Source organism: Ammodytes marinus, assembly GCF_949987685.1.
Source record: "Ammodytes marinus genome assembly, chromosome: 24".
NCBI lineage: Eukaryota > Metazoa > Chordata > Actinopteri > Uranoscopiformes > Ammodytidae > Ammodytes > Ammodytes marinus.
The window spans coordinates 13,085,675-13,110,247 of record NC_137228.1 but is presented as its reverse complement, the minus strand read 5'-3'; positions in this window follow the sequence as shown (position 1 = coordinate 13,110,247).

Here is a 24,573-nt window from a genome sequence, read left to right as displayed (position 1 = left end):
CATTAGGTAAAAAATTAAGGTAAAATAACAATAACCAAAATAAAAGTCATAAAGCCCAGACATCCACATATAAACAAAGATAGTAGTGCAGAGGTAAGATAGTTAATGGGGAGGGAAAAACCAGGGTGTACAGATGGGTTTTGAGCCTTGATTTAAAGGCAGAAATGGAGGGGGAATCGCATATGCCAGATGGCAGTTTTACAAGGGCGGAGCAGCTAGTGCAACGTACCTTTCTGAGAGTTGTGCCATTGGCATGGCTGTATACGCTGGTCAACAAAAGAAAGTGATTGTCTACAGTAGCTCAGAAGAGACTGACATCTCCATTACACTTAACGACACCACTGATGAGAGTTCAGATGGCCAGAAAGATGATGATGGTGACTTTTTCATTGTGAGCTTTGCAGGTAAAACCATTAGATCTGCTAAGCCTTGTTTAAGAAAATTGTCTTCAATCTTTGTAAAATATTTACTTTATTTACTTTAAATACACCTTAAATAAGTGATTGTCTAATGGATTTGTCTTGCATTACAGTTTATGAGATATATATATCAATGGCACAATTTACCCCATGGTATTCTCTCCAACGGCACAACTTACGCCACACCGGGGGCAAGTTGTGCCACAAGACAACTTTTTTTCCGAAAGCTATATTTCTTCAACAGTTTATTCCAGATCCAAAGTTGTTATTGCCAGGGATGCACAACACCCTGAAATATATGTACATATGAGACTTTACTGTGAAGGCCTCACTTTAAAGTCACTTTGAGTAAAAAGTGGCACAACTTCGGCCACTCTCCCCTACTTTTTTTTTTTTTTTTAAGATAATTTTTTTGGCATTTTCAAGCTTTATTAGATAGTACAGAGTTGAAATGGGGAGACATAGAGAGAGGGGGGATGACCTGCAGTACAGGTCCACGGGTCGGATTTGAAGCCGCGACCACTGCAACGAAGGCCGAAGCCAATATGGTACGCGCTCTATCCACTACACCACCGGAGCGCCCCTACTTAATACCTCTACTCCACTACTATTCAGTGGGAGATATTCTACTTTTTAATCCACGACATCTGATAACTACAGTTACTAGTCACTTTACGAATTGACTACTTTCAAAATAGTCATTTTTAATTCAAATATGCCAAACATGTCACTGTTCCAGCTTCTCAAATATGAGGATCTGTGCCTCTGTGTGTTCTGTATATCTGTCCTCTTAAAATGCACCATCTCAGAAAAGGTTGGACTGAATTATTTTTGACACATGGCAAGGAAGAAAACAACTTCTGTGTGTTTGCAAATTCGCCCACATTAGCCAGATCAGATGTGAAGTTTGACGGCAAGTGTTGAAGGATAAATCCATCAAAATATGCATGCATATTTATGCGTGAACAAAAAAATAAGGAAATTAATAATGTTATTTTGGTATTTCGAGCTGACTGAAGTTTGACATTTTGCTGATGAGGTATTAAGCATTTTAAAAGGTATAATTTTGTATTTGACAAATTTAAACTTTTAAAAACACCACAACTTGTTATTATGTTTCCTGTCAATGCAATACAGTTGCATTGTCAGAACTCAAAGTAGAAAATAAGAAAGACTTGTAGGGGTCCACTAGGGAAGGCAAAATCAGGTGATGCGCACCCCATAGTCCAAAGAAGATTTCCAAGCTTTATCCAGTTCCGGAGACACAACTCATTACTCATCAGTGTACTGGGGTCATTTATTTCCCTTTGCTTTTTAATACGTTACACACCAGTGGTCGTGTGTCTTTGGGCCATCGGAGCTTTACAACACAGTGGCTAGTGCGTGTAGTATGGGGGCTGCCCGTGCAGTATACAGTACAATACCTGTGGTGCCTTTCATGCTTCAGGGCCCTCTAATTTCAATGGGAAGTTGCACATATTTCATGGATACAAGTGTGTGTGTGTGTGTGTGTGTGTATGTAGGAGGCTGATGATGGACTGTACCCTACTCCCCCTGTGCGTTGCAGGCCATTGTAGGTTGTGGATCATTCGGTCCACAATTTTGTCTTCACAAATATATATGCAGCTTCTGTTACTGCATACTTTCTGTTCAACATTTTACAGTTTTTTCCCTGTTCAAGTTCAAAGTCCAGTTGTATAAGCAGTACCACTAACATAACTTATCATGGGCTCAAGTCGCCTCATCAGAGAATAAATACCTGTTCCGAGTTCAGACCACAAAATATTATTGAAGTATTTGTCAAAGAAATACAGCACATCAATTCATTCGAAGCATGTTGACTAATTAAATAAATATAAAGCATTATCTTACCTGTACGCAGAAGTTATTCCCAACAATATTGTCGCTGTTTTAAGCCTCAAGTGATACAGTAAAAGTAACTGTTGGATACACCGCAATCAACGGCTGATGCACAGCAGGTGTGTCCGCTGATTGCTCACTAAGATCACGTAAGCTAACGATGTCACAGGCCCAGACGTACGAGCAACATAAGAATAATATTCACATTTTATGTAAATAACCTATTTCTTTAGAAGGACTTTAACTCTGGCTTTAGATTTGTAGTTTTTTAATAAGATGCAATTGTACGCAGAATTAGTTAGATATTGCCAAATCTGCATATTTATTCAAGCATTAAAAAAAATTGGAAGAAAAATATGATCGTTTTTTATGTAAGTGGCAAAGTTTCACGATGATACTGTATGTATTACTAACACATTTGACTCTATTCACCTGCATTATCTCACCTTAAAGGCAAATGCTTGCTTGTTTGCTACATTGTATTGCAAACTAATAACTATTAAAACCAAGCATTTTCCCTAGTTTTCATGAAAATAAGTTCTCCATCTTCGATTGCTTAACTCCGGCCACCTGACCTAAAACACATGCACTCTTTGGATCATTCCCCCTAGGTGCGTTAGAGTAGGGACCTCCAGTGCTATCCCAGCTGTTTGGATTTGCCTCTCCTCAGGGCTACAATAATGTGCTAGATTCTAATCAATACTGCACGCCTTGAGAAAGAATAGATCACCGAGCTACAGCTGGACTCCACCTCACTGTCCATCCCCCTGCTAGTTATGAATCAGCATCCTCTTCCTCTAGAGAACACACACACACACACACACACACACAAACACCAGAACAACACTTACATACACACACACACACACAGTTAGAGAGAAGCTGAACTTTGACCTCTTGACATTTGCCCCCCTTGACCCCCTCTGTCTGATGGCCTATCGATTACGTCTGGCCCTAGCCTGCGTAATTGTTGCTTTGTAATTACTTCACATGTTGTGTTTTCAGATCCACAAAAACGGGCAATTTCGAAGAGCACTCGAAAACACACAGCACAAAAAGTCTCGATCTCATTTCAGGAAAATTACACCACACGCGCTACTGGACGGACTAATGCAGATGAATGGAATATAATTGCTTTCCACACAATAAAAATAAAAATAGTCTGGAAAAGCTGGAATAAAGATGGTAAAAAGTAATCAGGCATATTTGGGGGCATCTCCAAAGGACTCAAGGTTTTGAGGCGCACTGAGAGGCTGCCTCCTACTGTCCAATTTCCTGGCCTCATTGCCTGGGTAACCATGAGGAAATGAGGAGCCGACCTCTCTCTTGTTTTTTCAGTGGGGATTTGCGGATGGCAGTTCAGTCGAGTGGAGTGTTCTCTGTTTTGGTTTGAAATAGATTTGAGTGAGTCTTTCATATAATCGTGCAATAAGCCCCCATTTCATAGACAATGTGACACCAATGGCATTTTCAATATTCATGTCACATAAGCAAAGGTAATGGGTAAAACATCCCAAAACAATGAGACAAAAGTATTGTTTGCTAACTTAAATACATATACATGTCATTCTACTTGTTGCCGTTGTATTTCAAATGAAAAGAAAAAAGGAATCTTTGTTGTCTGTCACTCACCGACGCATCCAGCGAAAGATCTCAAACTCGCTGCTGCAAATTGAGTTTGTTGTGTATACAAGTACCTGCCAGATTTAATATTGAATGGATGATCCAGAAATGGATTTTTGATCCCGGGACAATGAGGGGAGATGTCTGTAACAACACAAGAATGGGAAGGAAGAAGAAGAAGAAGAAAAATCCATAACCCTCTCAAGCTAAAATCCCGCTCCCGGGTGCAGAATATATTATGCTCTCTCACTTGCTCTTTTTCTCCCTCTTTTTCACTTGTTGTTTTCATGTAAAGAAAAACCTATAGGCTTGACCTCTGCGTCAGTTTGCCTTTGGCGATCTGCCGATTGCAAGTTTTCAATAGTTGATCCTCGGGGAGGGATCCAAGTCAAACCCTATAAATATTTCAAGACTACTTCTTGCTCCCCGGACCCCCTCTTTCTAACACACTCCCCTCTGTTGGCAAAGCAAACCCCAGCCTGTTTACACTTGCCACTTACTTGTCATTGCTTTAAATTCAGCCTTGTGCAGTGGCTTAATGAGAGAGGCACAATATCAAATTGCATGTAAAAAATGTTTTGCCAACAATCAGACCCCCTCTCACTCAATGGATTCATGGATGCCGATCAATACAAATAAAAGATTCGCTGAGGAGAGGAAAAAACACACAGGCATAAGCTTGTGCTTAAAACAGATTCAGTGCTGTGAGTGACAGATTTCCATGTTGGAGAAAGGGATCCCGTAAAAAAATGAAATGCTGAAGTGTTGGGAGTCTTTAGAGATACATCTCGACATCTGGTCGCCATCTGATCAAACCTGGAGCAAGGCCAAGGACTCTCCAAACAAAAATGACTTCATTATGGGGGAATTATCACTGGATAGTTGGAACAATATCACAAGCTCATAGGAGCCATTATAGATAAAAACTGCAGGAAAGTTTGTGTTGGAGTAATAAGTGAATGCATTAAGTCCAAACTTGTAAACAAAATCAATTTTGGCCACTCAAGTCAAAAGCAATTGTCATTTTACTTTTAGTGTATATGAAGCAAGATATTACTGTGTGCAGCACGGATCAGGCTACAATAAAGGCAAAAAACAAACATTTCATTTGCACCCATCTACCTGCAGAACTCCTCTTCCCCTGCTGATAATATAAAGTGACACTATTTGTTCACATAAAAATGTGCGGCGTTCATAACGTGGTATTTATATCAAGGCTCTTAAGCTCTTTGAAGTGATAAAAAATTGCTCTTAGAGGTACATAAAAAAATACAACAGTCTGTGGGCTTAACAGTTTTAATTGTTACTTTTAAACAAAGGCATAGAGGCGGGTATAAGAGGATCAGTGTGACAAAGAGTCCCAGCGGTCCCTCTAGCAGGCACAATACTCCAAAGGCGAGAACAAAACAGCGTTGGAAAACTTCCAGGAATCCATTTTAACATCAGCACGCGACACATCAGGTCCCCATGAATGCCAACAACAGCAACCTCTGCCGTTATTAAACTATATGCACTAGAGATTAGTTAAGTTTCCCAGTATCAGGTATTTTTTAAATAATATTGTTCCCAAGATGCAACAAATCCAAGTTTATAAAGGATGATGGATAACAAGCTAGTCCTCGGAGCTGCTCGCTAATTGTCAAGCTCATTATTTTGCTGTTGCCTGGTGAGAAAGTCCAATGATATTTATTTTTTGATGCCCCCCCGAAAAGTGGCTTCAAATTTTAGGTGTTTCTCCATTTAAAAAAATCATGATTAAATAAGAATTTTAAAAAGTATAATTTGTTCAGAGTTTAACAACCGAAAGCTCACATAATCTGCTTCATCAGTTTTGATAAGATATGGTTGATGGTTGAAGCCAAACTGTTTTAAATGTGAGAGAAAATTGAAAAACAAAAAAATCCAAAATAAAATTAAAGGACTCCATCATATTCTGAAGGGTTATGTGAATGTTAACCAACTTATAATGTTTACAACATTAAGGTTTTGAACCCAACAGCAGATTGTGTGTTAACTGCAAAGCAAACAGGAGGATAAGTGCTACAAATGGCTTACAAAATCCCCATGCGACAACTCTGACATATTTGGTGGTTGCATGTAAGCCTATTGACAGGTGGAAAAAGGTTGTTTGGGATGGATGGCCCACTAAATTGTGTTTTAGTGCTACTGTAAACAGGATTAGCATTGGCAGGTATCAGGCTATAAGGGATACAAAGCGCTCCCAGCTCTGTGGGGACTGGACACATGCAAATACCGGCTAATGAACTGGGGCTTGTTGTTTGTAACGAGGGAAAGAGATGAGCTATAGGGGGAGAGAGAGAAAAATCAAGTTGAGGGACAACAAGCGAATGGGCACAAAATTGATTAGTTTGGAAAATGTCCAGCAGGGTAATTTTTTTTTAACGGCTTATGGAGGATTTCCAAATAGGTGCACAAGCGCAAAACTTTATTTGAGGCACAATCCTTTTGTTCTGTGTATCCCTCCACGAGTCAACGTTGGAGCCAATATATCTACCGTATACCCATTGAAATCTAAAGGGTGCTGCATCAAGCTGTCTTCTCCGTAAAGATGGGACTTTATTGGGGCCGTCTAAATCTGTCCTGTTACGCGGTGGGGCGAACAATGAAGAGGATGGTGGAGAAAAATGGACGCCACCTGGCAGTTTGAAAGAAGGACAGCCGTTTCCCTGCTGTAATCCATTCAGTTTAATCACCTGGGGGGGCCAACGATAGAAGCATCACCCCCCCCCCCCCTCCCTCTCCCTCCTTCCCCAAACACTATTCACTGGCAGCACAGTGATGAAGTGCTGGGCCAGAGGAGAAAGCCAAGTGTCCCCTTTTTAAGAGATGATCAGCAATCGTGTTTTTACAACCGTTGTTCTTTTTTCACTCCTCCCAATGAACTCTTGTTTTTCCTCCTTTCTGCTACAGTTCCTCAACTACCTGGGCGTGAGAACAAACTGATACATTTTTCCTCCATCGCATACACACACACACTAAATATTTGGTTTCACCTATTCAGTAGAGGAGCCGCTGTAAATCGTAGTGTCTGTGGGGAGAGATCGAAAGCAATTACCATTAGACGGTGGCCGTCGTGAGCCGAGCGTGCATAGCCTAGTGGTTGACTCTCACTCTCAACTGCTCCCTCCCACTCCGCCTTAGCTCTGTGTGCATGCAATGTCACCAACGGATCGATAGGTAAAAGCGGTAAGTGGACCTCGCTACTCCCTTTCGACTGCTTTGCAAGACGTGCTACGGTATCCGCGTGTTATATACTTTATACCACCATGTCAAAGTGACATCAGTGTTGGAAAGAATAATCTGACTCCTGAGTTACACAGCAAAACTTACCATATCTGTTGTTAATTGTAAAGACACATAGAGAACTTCTCTAGAGTATTATACCAGATTATACTTTGTACGTTTCTGAAGGGGAATAATGCGCTAAAACACCAATAATACACTACAGCATTACTTTGTAAGATTAAGGTTGAATGGCCTTTATAGGTTAGAGAGCATCAACATGTTGTTTGAATACCAGGTGGGCTAAAATCCATAGATTTTTAATGTCTGTGGATGTCTGTTGAATGACATTAGGTAATGTGCATTGACCAAATGTAAAAACTGTGTTCTGGAGAATAAACACATGGCTTGTGAATTGTGTTTTTCTTACACTTTGCTTACTGCCAGCAAGCATAATTTAGTTGGACTACCGTACAATTGATAATAACATTATGCAGTGCTGTCACTTTGCTTATAATACATTATGGCCACGACTCATAATACTTTATAAAACTTGTTATAAGTTGTCATGCATTATTATACACATAAACAAAGCCTTACAAATGCACGATAATGTCTTATCGATGTGCTTATAAAGCATTATAGACATGGCCTTCATTGAAAGTGTAACCAGATATTGTTCGGGTGAAACACTATTGACACGCTTTAACCTGCGTTTCCACCTCGCAACAGTGCAGAAAAAAGTCAATTCTCATTTGGAAAGGTGGCAGCGCGGCTATGGGGACCAGTGAAGGGAGGGGTGAGGGGGGTTATTGGAGGTCAGCAGAAGCCTGGAGGGGTCAACGGGGCCAGAGGTTAGGGATTGGCCCAAGGTCAAGGTGACAGCGGGGTATCTGTGCAGGGGGAGCCCTTCATCTCCACCGTGGCCTTGGCCCGGATCAATACCATTAGAGAATCTGTCTGATCCATCACCCCCTCCCTTCTGCTATCCTTTTCCTTTTTCCCCCTTTACTACAGCTCTCCCTGGCTATAATATCTCCTATTTCCACTTCCTTATTTCTTACCTCAGCCTTATTCACTCTTTAGTGGATTCATTTAATCGGTTGTCGCCTCGCTTCCATAGTTTTTTTTTCTTCTTTTTTCCGGCACTTATGAAGGAGCAGGTCTCATCTTGATACTGACCCCCCCCTATGCCGAACCCCTCGACTCCCGGGGCCCCCACGCTAGAGAAACGGACAGGCGGAGATAACTCGGGTCCACATATTGTTTGAACAGCATTTTTATTAAGCCGGGGCCGCTCTCTTTAATATTTACATTGGTGCATTGGAGAGCTTCGGAAACGCTTTAGGCAATTACACACATGACCAAGTCGATAGCCACAGAAACAGCAAAAAAAAAGAAAGGCCTTTATCACGCCGCCAGGAGAGTATTGCCAATTCCGTCGCCCCGGCCCCGTTGATGTAGTTTGCATTTCAATTAAAAAAAGGGGTCCGCAATACTGGTCTTTTATTCAAAGTCAGTGTCGTAAGGAGGATCCACAAAATGCAGTCAGAATGGAGTATTTTGTGTGCGTGGTGTAATAATGCGGGGACATCACACACGCCGGCGTTTGGACTCATAATGCAGGGTTGCAGTATTTCAGTGTAACAGGACGTTCACGGCTGAATGGTGAAAGTTTTTAACTCCACTGTAAATGCAAATGGGTTGCATTGTTGGAAGACTTCACCAGGGAGTTCATGGCCCCTGTTTTGTTATTCAATTGGATCGTTTTCAAGAGGCCTGGTGTCGATATGAAAAAATGGCTGTTTTTTGGTAACGTAAAAAAAAAATGACAGAAAGGAAAATCACTTGTTTGAAAAATAAATTCAGGAACTGTGTCATACTTGTCTTGATTGTAATCGAGCATTTTCCCCTTTGTGTCTTCTGTAATCTAACAGAACTGGCAGTGTTTTCACTTATATCACAGAAAAAGACTTTAAATGTTGAAACTATGGGGATTTGTTTTTTCTGGGAACCAATTTACAGCATAAGAACCACACAAACTATCACTCGGTCGTTATGTCTAATGCAACATACAGACCGTGCCCTCCTTTGATTGCGACAGAAGACCAGCGCAAAAAGCAAAACACTTCACCCTAAACACACATTTTCACACCGGCCTCTTCACATTCAAATCAATAACTGCTCCTATTCTGCAGTGTAGGTGTGTGCTGCTCAATCTCCCCCTTGTATTTTGCAATGTTAGCAGCTGTGCTGGAAATTACCCCCCACCCCCCTTCCGGATTTTTTCTAAAAGCCTCAGTGGCTTGGCCGCCCAAGAAACAAACAGATAAACAAAAGCAACAGAGAGGGCTTTGGCAATCAGGGGATTCTAATAAGGTATATGAGGTTGGGCAAGGAAGCGAGGTATGCTTTGAAGTGCTCCCCAACCCTATCTGTGCACCCCCCCCCCCCCTCCACCGTGGTCTTGCCAGCATACAAGCACCCATCAACGGACAGGCAAAGGCAGGCGCAGTGTGTATGCTTGGAGGATCATAGGTGGCTTTGATAATCACTCCCATACTCCTAAAACAAATGCAATTACTAAGTTAATTGTGTTCAAAGTGGAGGCTGGCAGTGGAAGGAGAAAGTCAGCAATCATGACTGTGCTGACGGTGCAGTGAGCGTGGAGAATAATGGATGCATGCGGGGCAAATGCCGGGGGGGTGGGGGGGGATTATAGTGGTGCATGGTGGGTGTTGGGAGATGATTGCAGAAGGGGTATAAGGGATGGGTTTTTTTTAGAAATGGATTCGAGTTCTTTTTTTTGATGAGCGGTTTGGGAGTGCAGGTGACACTATGCTGAGAGATGTGTCTGTGAGCGCCACCCAGCTTGACCTGCCATTTATCAGAGGATAAACAGCGGGGGTCACCTGACCAGTGTGGGCTGCCCGGCTATTGGCCGGCCGGGACTGCTTAGTATGCGGGTGCCATTGCGCTGCCGGGGCGCTTGCCTTTTGCACACCACCACGTCCCCTCCATCACAATGAATTATTGGTCAGAGGGGTTTGATCAATTTGAATGGGCTGCATCCTAAGCCATGGCCAGAGGAAGGGGATAGAGTGTGTATGTATTCATTGTATGAGTAAGATGAGAAGGAGGGGGTGGGGGTGGGGGTCAGAAAGTTGTGTATTTTGTAACTCCGGGTTCTCTTCCTTTTGCTTTTTTTCTCTCCTGACTCTAAATATTTCCTCCCTCCAGAGAGAGGGGAGGGGAGGGGGGTTAGAGGGGTGACAACAGATGTGCTCCCTCCTTCAGAGAGTGGCTTGTTTGATGGTGACAGTGGAGCGTATCATGTAGCCCGAGGTGCTAACAGTAAATATTACAATACCACAAGATGCTCACTGCAAACACCATTTCTTGCTCTCTGCCAGTCAATTTCTCTCTTTTTTTACCCCTGCGGTGCCGCTATGTTGATGGAACCAAGAACCAAGAGAAGAATACTGTGAATTTTGTGTGTGTTTGTGTGTGTGTGTGTGTGTGTGTGTGTGTGTGTGTGTGTGTGTGTGTGTGTGTGTGTGTGTGTCTGGGTGTGTGTGTCTGTATATATATTGGGGCTGTGCTACAAAATAGATACGGCAATTTATTGTGATATTTATTTTCGTAATATCTCTATCGTATCGTCATCAACCCATTAATCCATACTTTGAAAACACATAATTATAATCAAGTTTTCAACTGACAACAATGCATCTTGATATATCATATTTTGACCAATGTATTGTGAATGTTGTGAAGTCCTGGCCAATACCCAGCCCTATGTGAGGCCAAGACATTTCCAAACATGATATTCAACCATGAGCCTCTTTCAAACACATTACGGTCAACTTAAGTCATGATGGAAAAGAAAGTAAATCAACAAGGCGCCATCAGCGAGAGAAAAAAATGGCACTTTAAAAGGGCTTTCTGCAGAATAATAGGCGTGCCCGGGATTCATGGGATTGCATTTGGCTTCCTGCGGTGCCGGGGTGTCTTTGGCTCGCTCAGTCATTTCAGACAGAGCAGTGGTGCCGTCCCACCCTGGGCGCTGTACAGATGGGCTCATGTGTGGAGAAATGAGCCGCGAGCAATCATTCTCTCTCCCAGTGTGTGTGTGTGTGTGTGTGTGTCGACTTCTCCATGCTTTCTGTTTACCTCTCACTGCTTCCCCTCTCTGCTTGCTCTCCTCTTTCTCATCTCTGTCCCTTACCCAGTCTACCTCTTATTATCTCTCCCACCCTCCATGCATCTAGCCCTTTTTCTTGGCTCACCCTCAATCTCTCTCTCCCTGTTGTGACACTGTGTCCTGGGGGCTGCGGAGCCTCTGTGTCTGTAGGGGGCCCTCGGCGGGAGGCCCCAGAAAGGAAAAAAAAACCTCCAGCTCACCGAGACACAGGAGCTCATCTCAGGCTCACGCTACCGGAAAATCTGCCCGTTCACGCTCCGACGCGCAGCCAGACGCGCTGATGGGAGGGAAATGTTGCAGAATAAAAGGAGAACCCTCTTGCTTTTGTTTTGGCGGGGAGCCCTTTCATATCGCAGTAGCCACACAGTACTGTACAGTTGTGGGCTGTTGTTGTGAATACCTACAGAGTTAGCTCACCTTCGTCTTTCTTCTTCACCCACACTGACCTGTAGTTTTTGTTTTTGTGAGGCTTTGAATTCATGGAGATTACCCCTTCGAAAAACACCAAGATGTATATATTTTCTAACATCTCTAAGCAATGACAAGAGCATAGGAGTAGATGGTCTGATGAAGCATCCCGCCTAATTAAACAAAACAGTGGATTTTATGAGATGAAAAAAAAAAAAAAAAAAAGAAAGAGTGATCCCAACTGGTTGTCTTATGACACTTGTGTGTGTGTCCTCCCCTTTACAGACACGTGTATCATCCTGTAAGGGTTTGATTTCAAAACATTTTATAGGCCTGAAAAGGTTACAAAAAAAGATGGCACCATCCACCACCGCCTCAAGTCCTTCTATAATATCAAGGTGAAAATGTATTTAGTTGTTTATTCTATCGTACTTCTTCGTCTTCCAACAGGTGCATTTCCACAGGACTCTCTCTATATATAAAAACGCGTAAGGCCGTTAAGTTTGTCCTTACTGTGCTACTGTATAAACCTGGTGGTGCAACATGGCGGCCTCAGTTCCCTGCTCCTATGTAGATATAAAAGGCGTATTCTATGGAAATACAATAAACAATAGCATTTATTTAAAGCAGCTCCGAGTAACATTTAAATATCTTTTAAACAGCCTCATGTCTTTCAGCTCCGTGAGAGTACTTCGGTGACACTGCATCAACTCATTGCAATCAGGTGTGTGTAGCACTTACTGGCATTAGTTGATGCTGTGTCACTAACCACTCTCACGGAGCCGAAAAGAGTCCGGTGCCCTCACACTTTCAACACACGGACATGCACTATATTGCTTCCTGATTATTTGAATCTCGCACGCCCGGCACAAGCTAGAAAACAGCTTCACGACAGCTGGCGTCGTAAAAATACTACCGCTTTTGTCCAAAGGGGCCGCCAAGGGACCAAGTTACTCGTAGTGGCTTTAAGTGATATATCAACTAATTAAACATATTAAATAATATATTCCATTTCTATCAAGAATGTTCTAAAAAATTATCTTCACTGCACTCTTATAATCTTCTTATAATAGATACACATTTTGTCCCTGGTGATCTTGACACTCACTCAATGACAATTTCTGCATCCGAATCAATTGCAAACCGGCAGTGTTTTCGGGCGAGGGCCGCCTAGGGGTCGGCTGGTTATAAAGGTTTCACTTGAGGACGTTGGAGCGCCGTCAGCATTCCTCGCTCTCATCTCTTCCTATCAGGTTCACATGCATTCTGGTTTCAATTACGAACAGCTTCTTTGAGGAAGCAAGCAATAAACAGCGGGAAATAAAAGAAAACGCCAAGGAGAGAAAAAAAAAGGACTTGTGTGGATCTTCCAGAGAAGAGCTTTGTGTTACCGGGGAAAGAAGATTAAATAATGTATTGATTAGGCAATGGGTAATTAGTATGGTCAGCAAATGTGTATGGATGGGGGGGTTGTTTTAACATAATGATGTGATTCCTGCCTGGTTTCCCCTACAGGTCATTACGCACTGATCAAAGATTCCCCTCCACCTTTTGTTCTCTCCATATTTGGCTGCATCGCTCTGCATGTGTGCTGCTGACTTTGCCAAAAAAGGAGATACGGAGAAGTGTGTACTTCTATTATTGTGAGGACCTTGGTTGACATGCGTAAGAAGCCTTCCCCTCAGGTGGGTCAGCCTTAAAAGACCAGGGTTGGCTTGAAACAAACTAGTTTGTACAGAGTCCCATGTGTCTATTTATGTTGTATATCTAAGGGCAAACGTCCTAATGCATGGTCCTATTGGCAAGAACATATTTCCCTAGGAGGTGATATAATTGACAAGTCTACAGATAACATGTTCAAATCCACAAAAAATAAGAAATCAAATGTGACATTTCAAAGATGTGAAAACCAGCCATGTCCTCACTTTTCAAGGTCTAAACCTCTTTAGCGGTTTTCACAAGGATAGACGTACATAAGCCACGTGCGTGCGCTGCGTACTGTACGGTATACTGCTCCGACATGGTCTCACTTGACTAACCCGCTTCATTAAATCACACCCTCTTACCCTTCAGCTTACAACACCGCCACTCTGTTCACTTTTTTATTCCAGCCCCACAGTGCTTTTACACTTGAGGATTGACCTCTCCCGTTCCATTGTCCTGCACTGTCTTGTTGTATTAGGCTTTATTGTATTCTCCTGCACTGCTCTATCATACACCGTTAGCCCCTTCTGCTCCTATTATGTCTTATTCTCTCCTCTTTTCCGGCTTTTGTCTCAACTGATTCTTATTATTCTACTACAATTTGACTCTAGGTCTGTCTTGTCTTGGTTAGATGCTACCAAAGCCACGTACAGTGTATAGGAATAAGGGAGGGCAAGATAAAAGAATAAGAGGTGAAGGTTTGGGCTACAGTTTGTCCTTTCCCTCGAACTCCCCACCCCCATTTTCCACTATCTGGAAAATTCAATAGACTAACCTTAAGAATTTAATTGATGCTGCCAACGGGATTACAAAAGGGTGCGGGCCGGTGCAGGCAGGGGACAGCTGATTAGCAGCGGGGGTAATTGTTAATTGATTGATGTATCTCCTTACCTCTCTTCCCTCTATGGCTCTTTGAGAGACTGTTTTGTTTGCCACAGCGGCAGCGCCAGTGCAGCCGGACAGCGCATTACCATACATCTACAGTTATCCCCCCCCTTCTCCTTTCTGAGAACTAGTCTCCTGGATATCTGTACTATAACAGGGTTCATACAGCTTTGTAAGAGTATATTTCAAGCCCTTTTCTAGCACTTTCAAGAATCATGAAGCTATACGTATGTATGCAAAAAAAGGTCATAATTTCATACATTGCCTTATCAGTGTCCTGTGTGGTATTAATTTCTGGGGCTGAAGAAATATTAAGTTTTTTTAATTAAAATATTTGTTAAAAAAGAATTAATTCCACATTATCAATCAAAATGAGTGTGTGCATGAGCTCAATTTAGTTACATTTCGTGTCAACCTTCCAGACTCTGTAGGAACTGCTGTATATACTAGACAAAATGTGGCTTAAAAAGTGTGCTGGGTTTAAGGTCACTTGAGTTAAGATCATTTGTGCCCATTCCTAGTTTACATGCTCAAAGGCGACTAATAACGTGCAGCCACAGTACTTGAAGTGGATTCCATTTATTTTGCACTTGAACACCATTGCAGAATTTCTTCTCTTGCTGTGTTTTGTTTGATTATACCGATTCTGCTAAACCTGCATGTTCTATTTTCAGAAATTAGCGCAGAAGAGATAAAAGCCCTGTTATTAAAAAGGAACAAGGGTAATGATTTTGCAAGAGAAGAAGCTCTCTAACTGCAAGTAAAAAAAAGTAGGAAGGCAAGAGGAACACAGCAAGAGATTTGGATTTGTGTGTGTGTGGGTGTAAAGTGATGCTTTTCGGGGGTAACACAATCCTTATTGGGTTCAGCAAACACAAACAATCTCGCCATTATCCTCCTCTTTCCTCTGACTACAAGGCCTGCGTTTCATTCCGGTTCCTTCTCAGTGTGAAAACCCTGCGCTGGAACTGTCCAAAACGGTGACTCCGAAAAACCCTTCCGCTGCAGCTATTTTCTGCTCAACCCCTATGTCCCAGCCAACGCCAAAAACTAGACTGCCAAGCGCTCTCCCTCCCCCCCAGGGTCTGGCACAGCACTGGGGCTGACCATCAAGCAATTACACGGGAACTTGGCAATGGGGAGGAAATCCAGTCATTAAAAGGGCTTAACACTGGCAGTGGGTCTCCGTTGGTGGCGAGCCGAGGCGCCCGCTGTAACCCGTGTTGAATGGGACTACTGGGGTGGTGGAGGGGGGGGTGACTTGTATGAGGGGTTTCATATAGCAAAGATTTGGCAGGGATGGAGTTGGTTTGTGTCATTGTGTGTACACGGACACGCAGCTGTTCGCAAACACACACACACACTCTCCCACTCCGACCAGATGTTCTCATTCACACACCCGGCTTCCACAGCAGGGTACTATATCATCGCTGTAGGGTAAAAACCTTGTACTTTTAAAATGACAACTATTCAGCAACTCCGGAGAAACATCCTGAGTTTCAGCGCGATGACAGTATGTTTTCAACATCTTCATGAGCCCGAGACGATTTGAGATTTTTTTTTTCTAAACCCGCAGCAAAGCCTCGACTTTTATCCAACGATGACAGATGATGGGAAGGCATGTGCTGCGGCCCCATGTCCAAGGTTACAGGCGATCGACTGCAGCAGACATAGACAGCATTGGATTAGGAGCAGCACTGGCTGAGGTTTCAACACATTGATTGAGGGCCGTGATTCTCATCAAGGCATGTGGAGCAAAGGCAAGGCCAGGACACCCTTTGGTTCATCACCAAGCAAGTGTGTTTGATATGCATAGTCTGGCTAATATAGAGTTTTCAGTGAAATATGAATTAGTGAAACCAATACAGTGTTGCATATGTATCTCTCACACATCTGATTTGCAGCACTAACAGCTTATCAAAAGCAGACAACAAACACCAGGTAAACTGCTCATTTTATATCCCTGCACGTGTCCTACGTCGGAGAATTCTTGTATTTTTGATGCATCATGCGATCGTTAAAATTGATCCTCGAGTTATTATGAAGAAACCGACAAGGTCATGTTGACTTGAATGAGACCTCTGCACATGAGCTGCAATATATAAGAAGAAGTAGCAGCTTTAAAACAGATAGTTGTCTGTTGGATGTCAGTATCAAGAGGGGATAGAAGTTTGAAAAGCTTTGTCAATAGCTCATCATCAGAGGTCACAAGCCCTTTAAAATAGCTGTCGATGAGGGCGACGCGGACATGATCGGACAGCCTCTCTGTCGAGGCCTTGGGAAGTGCTCTCCATGTTGAACTGCCATTGAACTCCTCACAATTAGTCAGAATTTTTTTTATTATCCACCATCCTCCTTTCTCTCCAGCAGAGTCTTTGAGCAGAGAGCGGAGAGCGGAGAGCACTTTTCAGATGAAGGTATCCCTTAGAGATATTTAAACTCCCATACGTGCCGGCGCTGCCTCCGGGAGTGTGGATGGGGTGGTTATTAATGCATTATTTACACACGCTTCCTGCTGTCTTCTATTGTGGCTTGGCTTGATTAAAAAGGGGGGTATTGCTAAGGAGGCACTTTTTTTTTTGCACACCGCGATAGTAGCAGGAGAAGTTACTTTGTTGTGGGGGACTTTTCCTTGTACTTTTTTTTTTTTTTTTTAAGAGATCCTTGGATCCAGCTAAAGATATTATCAGGAATGGGGGCCCTGAATAAAAAAACAAGCCTTCAAGCTGTAGTCCATCTTCTAGGAGGACAAGGAAACAATGTTGATCTAGAAAATGTTCCGAGATACAATGATGAGGTCTTTAAAAAGATGTCAACAAGTTAAGTTATTGTGTTACGGGGTATGCTGGAACAGAACCCAACTAAATGCAAAACATGTCCACACCAGTATTTTGGTAAAAACAAAACTTTTAATGAATCACTGCTTTACATTTTTTTTTATGTTTGCCTGCAGTGTATTGCCCTAATGTAAGCACTGCAGTCATTTCTTCTAAATAGAGTGATGTTAAGATATATGATCAGGTAAATACTTTTCAAATACCATGAAAATGCCACTTTGAGATACTGTGACACCCTAACTGTTACGGATGCCAAACACTGGGCCAAATGTGTCTTGTAACCCAAGCCGTTCATCTGTAACTCTTTCAATTGGACCTAAATGCTTTTTATTAATATTTTTTTAATTAGAACATTGTCTTCTGGTGTGAAGACGAAGAATGAAACAGGGCCTTCTCTTCTCCTCTCCCCCCAAACCCCCTATAATAATTCCCCCGCTAAATAAATAAAGTCCTCCTTACATTGGATGGTCACCGAGGACCATGTTTTAGTGGTATTCTAATTGAAATACATGATTCCCGACAGCTTGTTTCTGCACTTAGTCGCGGCGAACCATATCTGATTCGTCATTAAGTAATTATGAATGCTAATGCAAATAGAGCACCTTTCAAAACGGAGCTCTCCCTCTCCCTCCCTCACTCCCTCACTCTCTCTCTCTGTATCTCTCCCTATGAGCAAATTAATCACTCGCTCCCCGACGGAAGACGACGCAAGACAGCCGTTTGTGGGACGGTCACTTTCCTATCTTTCTCTCAAGATATGAAAGGGAGGAGAGACATTAATGATGTCTTGGGGATTCCACCGGGGAACAGTGGAAGGACTCAAAGGAGAAAATGAGAGCAACTACTCGTTTTTTCTCTTCCATTCCTCCCCTGTTCCTTGTTACTTTAATAAAGCAAGGAAAGAGGAACGAAAGAGAGCCGCTTAGAAGTCTCCCCCATAAAGCACGAGCCAGAGCATTTTGCAGCAATTACAGACAGATTGGGGATTTAGATATTAGTGCCCGGTGGTCCATTAGCTGGTAATTTGCCTGTCTTTTTTTCCCTCTCCACACACTCAGTAGAGGAGTGTTCGTGGCGCACTAAGATCTCTGGCACTCTAATCCTGTAAATAATAGCTGCACAGGAAAGGAGAGAAGAGGAAGAGAGCAGGTCTGTGATCGCTGAGTGACACTGAGGCTAGCTGATTGAAAGGGATGGATGGATCGCTATGTGGTGAATGTACACAGTCAGAGGTTTACTTTCACTCAGTCCAATTTATTGGAATCCCACTGATTTATAGCACAAAGAGAAAAATATATAACAAATAACTGATTCACAAGAATCTTCTAAACATTTTAGTTGCATTATTTCTTGAAGGACAGCCCCCTCCACCCCAACAATTTTCCAGATTTCCTTCCGAATGAAACATTTCTCATTTGCATTTGATACTTTTTATACTCCATCTTTAGGATATGCTACATTTAACCGAGCACAGAGCTCATTTGAGAAAATGTAGGCAACAATATCTGCAATTAAACTAATTTCTAAAAATGTCAAACTATAAAAGGTTAAAATCACAAAATCCAAAAGCAACAGTATAAATATTGATTATGGACGAAAAAAACAAACACACAAGAACAAGAGAGTCTTGAAACAACCTGAATGAAAATGTCTAAGCTCAAAGTAAATGGTCCGCCATAAAGGCAACAGTACAGCAAATTGGCTTCTCCATACTGTAAAGCTTGTTATGAGCCGCTGCTGGCAGTGTATTGAGAGGGGACAGTGGTAGTAGCAGTAGTAGTCCCTGTGGCCTAGTGCAAGACATGCAAGCTCGGGGTGACATTAATCACGGTCCCCCTCTTCATCGATCGCCTGGATAATGGTTCCGCTTATCACCTCGCTGGTTTCTAAAGGGGGCAAAAGCCAGACGCGTTCAGGGACATCCTCAGTGTCTTTCATCTCTTTGGTTTATTAAGAGTAGTGCATTTGAGCATAAACCCTCCTCTCTTCTCATAATAAAGAGGAGTTGTTATGGCTTTAGAGAGCAATTCATATTCCGAGGGAACAAACACATCTTTGAAAAAAAGCCAAGAACACACTGGTCACTTATTAAAAAGCCTTTTTTTTCTGCTTACATTGTTTACATAATGGATCTGCTGTGTTGTAGGCTTACTATGTCAGCGATGGCATACAGGGTGCCCATCCATCTTTCTTGTCCCCACCCCCTTTATTTCTCCACACCTCTAATCTCTGCTCTCTCATCTCTCTCTCCGCACGAGGAAGGTAAGCCGAAATCTCCACAGATCAATTAGGTTGGGGACCTGCCCTTGAAGGCAGGGGAGGGGAGGTAGACAAATGGATGGATGGATGGATGGATGGATGGATGGATGGATGGATGGATGGATGGATGGATGGATGGATGGATGGTTTAGGTGTGTGATATATATCGTACAGTCATATGAAAAAGTTTGGGAACCCCTCTCAGCCGGCATTATAATTGACTCTGCTTTCACAAAAAAAATATAAAAGTGGTATGTCTTTAATTTACCAGGAACAGCTAAGTACTGGGATGTTTTCCAAACAAAGATTTTTTGAAAAGCAGTATTTGGTTGTATGAAATAAAATAAAATGTGAAAAACTGGCTGTGCAAAAATATGGGTACCCTTGTGGTTTTGTTGATTTTAATGCCTGTAACAGCATGTAAAACTGATGAATTTAAACACAAAGTTGGTTGGATTATGTTGTTAAGCCTTGAACCTCATAGAAATGTCTGTTTAATCATGAGAAAATGTATTTTAGGTGCCTAAATGCAAGTTGCACTTCTCTTTGACTCTCTGCTGAAGTGAGACAGAATGGGATCATCAAAACAGCTCCCAAAAGATCTGAAAAACAAAGATTGTTCATTGTCATGGTTTAGGGGAAGGCTACAAGAAGCTTTCCCAAAGGTTTCAATTGTCAATTTCGACTGTAGGGAACGTTGTCAGGAAATGGAAGGACACAGGCACAGTGGCAGTTAAACCCAGGCATGGCAGACCAAGAAAAAAACAGGAGCGGCATAGGTGGAGGATTGTGAGAATGGTTGCACACAACCCACAGATCAACTCCAAAGACCTGCAAGAACATCTGGCTGCAGATTGTGTATCTGTACATCGTTCAACAATTCAGCGCAATTTGCACCAAAACATCTGCTTTTTATAAAGACCAAATAACTTAATTTTTGTCTCATCAGTCCAAAGCATTTTCTTCCAATATGAATCTGGCTTGTCTAAATGAGCTTTTGCATACTCCATGCAACTGTATCTGTGGCGTGGGCGCAGAAAGGGCTTCCTTCTCATCACCTGGCCATACAGATGTTTTGGTGCAAATTGTACTGATTTGTTGAACCATGTACAGATACATAATCTGCAGCCAGATGTTCTTGCAGGTCTTTGGAGGTGATCTTTGGGTTGTGTTCAACCATTCTCACAATCCGCCGCATATGCCGCTCTTGTACTTTTCTTGGTCTGCTAGACCTGGGTTTAACTGCAACTGTGCCTGTGTCCTTCCATTCCCTGACAACGTTCCTTACAGTAGAAATTGACAATTGAAACCTTTGGGAAAGCTTCTTGTAGCCTTCCCCTAAACCATGATAATGAATAATCTTTGTTTTTAAGATCTTTTGGGAGCAGTTTTGATGATCCCATTCTGTCTCACTTCAGCAGAGAGTCAAAGAGAAGTGCAACTTGCATTGAGGCACCTAAAATACATTTTCTCATGATTAAACAGACATTTCTATGAGGTTCAAGGCTTAACAACATAATCCAACCAACTTTGTGTTTAAATTCATCAGTTTTACATGCTGTTACAGGCATTAAAATCAACAAAACCACAAGGGTACCCATATTTTTGCACAGCCAGTTTTTCACATTTTATTTTATTTCATACAACCAAATACTGCTTTTCAAAAAATCTTTGTTTGGAAAACATCCCAGTACTTAGCTGTTCCTGGTAAATTAAAGACATACCACTTTTATATTTTTTTTGTGAAAGCAGAGTCAATTATAATGCCGGCTGAGAGGGGTTCCCAAACTTTTTCATATGATTGTATATATGAAAATATCTTAATTGTTGTTTTAACTATTTGTGAAATTACAATGTGGAGTATGTCACTCATTTTGCAAAAGGGAAACCTTACTAACCAGACTTAAGGTGTTTTGTCTTGAGTTGGAGCAGCTATGTATAAATACATATAAAGAAATAACTATTGTAATTAATGTGTTGCTTGACATGCAACTACATACAGAGGCTACCCTCAGTTGTAAGTCAATAACTAAGACCTGTTTTTCTTAGATAAGTTGAATTCATTGATATTTTCACTAAAATCTATATTACTATTAACAATAGCTAGTACAGTACATGGCTTTTTGGCAATTTTGAGTTACAAAGTATCGTTAATTAGCGCTATCGGAAAAATTCCAATAAATATAATTTTCTATCAATATCCCACACCCGTATTGGATGGATGGATGGATGGATGGATGGATGGATGGATGGAGGAGCGAACGGAGAAGAGGACAATGTGACATTTACATATCGCTGCAAAAGCACCCCAGGAGCACCGTACAGACTAGCCAATCTCGCTAGTAAGTCAGCCGCTAGTTGGCTACTTTCCTTGTCACCCCCTCGGCTCTTTGGCCTAAGCTGGCATCCATGCTATTAGTAACTGTCAGTCTTTGGCTGAATTAGGCAAACTCCGGGGACACTGGGGATCAGTGGCCCTATGGGTGGGGGGGAGGGGGGGGGGCTTGGCGGGGCCCCCTGAAGACTCAAGAGAGATGGCCCCTGGAAGATGTGAAAGCTAAAACCCTGATCTAGGAGGATATGTGGTTCAAAAGACAAAGGGAGGAGAAGCAGAAGCAATGCTAGGAGCGTAGAGAAAGCCTAATGAGCCGACACTTGAACCAATATGTGGACAAGATTCTATATGCGATGCTCAGAGCTGAGAGCAATGTATGTTATGATTCAGGACAAAGAATGGAGAAGTTGTGTGTCTTTGCAGTCCAATAGAAGGCCTTTAAAGAGAACACCCCAAATGATCAGTGTCTTCCTCTATAGATTACTGTCAACATGTCTCCCAAATTCCAACAAATAATATTGTCATTAAGAGCATAAAAAGGTAGTGTTTAATATTGGAGTATTTAGTGGCATGTAATGGTGAGATTCTAGATTGAAACGCTCCCTTTAGAATTTACAGAAGCTAAGGTGGCCTTCAAGGACAAGAAACTAGTTACCAAAGATGGCATCGTCTCAAGTCTTTCCACAATATCAGGTGATGAGGTGAAGATGTAGTTATTCATAGTACTTCTTGGTCTGTTTGATTGACACATAGTAATCTGACAAGAAGAGGAGGTTATCAAATGCCATGCAGATATACAAGGTTTTTTTACAGCTTTGTCACAATAACATGGTGTAATAGTTAGAAAACTCAAACAAGTGTGAGAGGAAACATCTTTCGACCTTTAACGCAGCTTGAACACAAAACTGAGAATTATTTGTGGACTTCTGCTCAAGCGGAGAATATTTTATTATCAAAACATGGAAATGTTCTGTAGCAATTTCCACATGACAGTTATAATGACTGTACAACTTTGGTCCAGTATGTCTTCCCCTTCCCCGGGTGACACCAGGCTGCGTTCATGTATATGAATAGAGTGGCATTAAGTTAGGGATAATCATGTACTGCCGCCAATTTAAGGTAATGACAGTGTGAGTATGTGAGTACATACTGTCTCCATCTCTTTTCCCCACAGCCATCCCTCATGCATTGGTAATGAGGCGTAGGCTTATTGACTGAGGGTGGAGATATGATTATCTCTCTCCACCTCTCCCCCCTCCCCCCTTTCGACATTCTTTTACTCTCTCCCTCACCCCTACCCATCCCTGGCCATTCATCAGAAGTGGATAAGGCATGTTTGTTGCATGTTTATCGATTTGTGCTGATTGTAAGAAAGCAGGGGAGACTCATTACGAATGGTAGCAAGGGCCCAGAGAGGGGCCCACATGGGGGCCTAAGAGTGTCTCTGAAGGCCTGCATGCTCTCTATAGATTGGTTGATCTGCTTGAGCTGCCTCTCTGGGTGAATACTTACACGAAGGATCAGCCCCTCAGAAGAGTTGGAATAGAAACGCCGCAAATGGATTTCCAAGAGGCTATACTTGTCTTTTTTTATGCTCCAAGGTTGCTCGTGTTTTTCAGTTTTCAGGTTTAAGGAACAAATGAGAAAAAGGCCAATTGTATCAAACCTTTTGATTATCTAAAGGGGGGGGGGGAGATTCTGCATCATCCTTTAAGGCCTACACAGGCCACCATAAAATCATTGACATCTCATTGCTGGAGTCGAACAAACGCCAAGAAAAGCACCGATTCATTTCCTGACAAAGTTTTTTGGAAGTGCACACATCATATACAGTACTTAGACATGTTTTTATGGGGGCGCCCTTAGCTCAGTTGGTAGGGCGTCCTCCCCCCGGGCCGGGCCCAGCAGCAGACCCGGGTTCAGTTCTAGCCCGCGGTCGTTCTCTGCATGTCACTCCCCTCTCTGCCCCATTTCACCTCTGTCTCTACACTATCATTAAAGCATGAAAAATGCCAAAAATATCTTTGAAAAGAAAAAGAAAAAAATACATGATTTTATGAACCTTTCTACACCTAACAACAGACATAACACTTAGCATAATATGTCCTATAATGCATTATCAACCTGACCCCCACCACTAGGAAGAATCACCACACTCGAAAACTATCAAAGCGTTTCAAAGTATCCTCCAGGAGTGCATTTGTTGCTCACGTACGTGGCTTCGGTTGGGTCACTTCCACTCGGGGGCTAGCTAATGAGTTTGCTGGCAGGGTAGTCCTGTTTCTAATGACATCGTTGACACCGACGCTTACACATTGTGTCATGGGTGGGGGGGGGCCTCTGGCAATCGCTCAGCAGCTGATGTCCTCAAGTTGCTACCGGGGGCCACAATACACCACACCACCGCCCTGTCACTGGCACGGCCAACGTTTTTCTTTTTTTTTTGGCAGGCGTCTTGCGGAAGTAGCCCGCTGCTACTGTGGCACAGTCTTTGCGATGGGACACATCAATTTGTCCGCGCGCCATTGTGAGAAAAACGAGCTTCTCTGGCGGTGATCCAGAGCTCAGGCCTGCCTCATTTGCATATCTTTGTTATCCGGTGCCGGTTTCGGAAAAGAGAGAGAGAGAGAATAGGTAAGATAGACAAGAGTTGTGCCTCGCCATCTGGGCCCTGTTTCTTCAACGGCCACAAATTAAAACTCAACCTGCATAGGGGAGTATTGGGAAGGATGGAATTGTCAAAAGGCAACAATACTTCTAATCTCTTTCTCCCTCTGTGCGCTTTCAAAATAAGGT